Raw genomic sequence first — 2,500 nt, forward strand, 5'->3', positions numbered from 1 at the left:
GTATATGTTCTTACGTTGATTTAGGACTTGTGAAGGTGGTAAAGGAAAGAATCTACAACGTTGTTGTTAAACAAATTAATCTTTGCGATCTTTCACACGGCCATCGCTAAGCTTCGATCGCGGGACCTCATAGAACATTGATAAGAGTAACAGACCAGATAAAAGATAACGCAGCAGTCAGTAGCACCGACGGGGAAAGAGCAATAACCAGCGCTTCTATCTTTAGGGGATGATATCGCATCGAAGAGGTGTAGTCATATAGTTGGTTATTGGAGAGATTAAAGAAGACAACAGATTTTTATTTTTTTTTACAACGAAAAAGGAGAAAATTGTGGAATACGTAGTGAGGTGATGAATATGTCTATGACGATGCAAACGCTCCTCAACTTTCGAACGAGTTACGTTCCGAACGGCCGTTCGTAACTCGCAACGTTCGTAAACCGTTATTCGACATCATCTTAAAGGTATTCAAATTATATGCACAAGTATGTATGACATAAAATCAGTACATATTCTTTTATCCTTAAATACATTACTACTGAAACATAAATAAAATAAATTATAATACTAATTTTTAAATGTTGGATGCCTTACCTTTGAGACTGATAAAATAGGCCTGAGGCTTCGTTCGTATGTCTGAAAGTTCGTAAATCGAATGCTCGTAAGTTAAATGCTCGTAAGTCAAATGGCCGTAAGTAGGGGGAGCCAGTGTAGTATCAGCAAAGGATAACATCGATAGTGATAAATGAGATTTGTCTACAAGATTTAGTGCATGGCGGTAGAGGTAGAGGGCGGTCAGTAGCAATTGGATTGGGAGACGGGAACCCTGGGCGGCGGAGGCGGAGGCGTAAGCTGCGTCGGCACATTGCGGTGGCAGCGGTGGGCAGGGCTAGTGGCGAGGCTAGGTTGCCTCAGCTATGGGAGAAGAAGAGGAAGAGGAGGAAGAAGAGGAGGAGGAAGAGGAAGAGGAAGAGGAGGAGGAAGAGGAGAAGGAGGAAGAGGAGGAAATGGAAAAGGAAGAGGGGGGAAGAAGAGGAGAAGGATGAAAAATGAGGAAGAGCATGAAGAAGAGGAAGAAGAGGAGAAGGAAGAGAAAAAGGAGAAGGAGGAGGAGGATAAGAAGAGTAGCAGGAGGAGAAAGAGGAAGAGGATGAAAAGGAGGAAGAGAAATAGGAAGAGGAAGGGGAGGAGGTGGAAGACGAAGAGGAAAAGGAGGAAGAGCAGAAGGAGGTAGAGAAGGAGAAGGAGGAAGAAGAGAAAGAGGAGGAGGAAAAGGAGTAGGAAGAGGGAGAGGAGGAGGAAGAGGAAGAAGGAGGAAGGAAAACAGGAAGAATAGGAAAAGGAAGATGATAGTAGAGAGCGCATTGGGAAATACATTGTAGCGATTGCAAGTATTAGATGGTTAAGTTGGGTCAGCTATGAGAAAGGAGGAGGAAGAGGAGGAAGACGAGGAAGAGGAGGGGAGGAAGGGAGGAGGAGGAGGAAGAGGAGGGAGGAAGATAATGGCAGAAGAGGAGGAATCAGAGAAGTTATTGGTTGAAGTTGCACTGAGTTCATGCAGCCGGCATACGCGAGGAGGAGGAAGAGCAGGAGGAGGAGGAGGAAGAGAAAGAGGAAGAGGAGGAGGAAGAGAAGGAAGAGTAGGTAGAGAAGAAAGAGAAGGTAGAGGACGAGAAGAAGGAAGAGAAGGAAGGAAAGGATGAGGAGGAAGAAAAGTAAGAGGAGGAAGAGAAGGAGGAAGAAGAATAGGAGTAGAAAGAGGAGGAGGAAGAGTAAGAGGAGGAGGAAGAGGAGGAGGAAGAGGAGATGGAAAACTAAGAGAAAGAGGAAGAGGGGGAGTAGGAAAAGAAGGAGGAAGAAGAAGAATAGGAGGTGAAAGAGGATGAAGAAGAGTAATAGGAGGAGGAAGAATAAGAGGAGGAGGAAGAGTAAGAGAAGGAGGAAGAGGAGGAGGAAAACTAAGAGAAGGAGGAAGAGGAGGAGGAGGAAGAAGAGTAAGAAGAGGAAAAGGAGGAGGAAGAGGAAGAAAAGGAGAAAGAGTAAGAGGAGAAATAAGAGAATGAGGAAGATAAGGAGGAGGAGGAGGAGGAAGAGGAGGATTAGGGGGAGTGGAGGGGCAGGAGGAAGAGGAGGATAAGTAAAAGGAGAAGAGGAGGAGGAAGAGATGGAGGAGGAGAGTGAGGAGGAAGGGGAAGAAGAGGAAGAAAAAAAGGAAGAAGAAGAGGAGGAAGAAGAGTAAAAATAAGAGGAAGAAGAGGAAGAATAGTGGGAGGAAAAGAAGAAGGAGGAGGAAGAGGAAGATGAGGAGGGAGAGGAGGATATTGGTGCAAAATGAGGATGCGACTAAGGAGGTGAAGCCATCACAGAAAACGACGAAAGGAAAGCGGCAGATAATACCGGGGCGACGCGACGTGGGCGCGATGCTTCGAATGAGGGTGAGGGTAGAGAAGGTGAGGTTAGAGAGGTTGAGGTTGAGGTTGAGGGTGAGGTTGAGGGTGAG

The sequence above is a fragment of the Oratosquilla oratoria genome, chromosome 6, assembly GCF_046742065.1.
Source record: "Oratosquilla oratoria isolate Oo_2021 chromosome 6, ASM4674206v1, whole genome shotgun sequence".
Lineage (NCBI taxonomy): Eukaryota > Metazoa > Arthropoda > Malacostraca > Stomatopoda > Squillidae > Oratosquilla > Oratosquilla oratoria.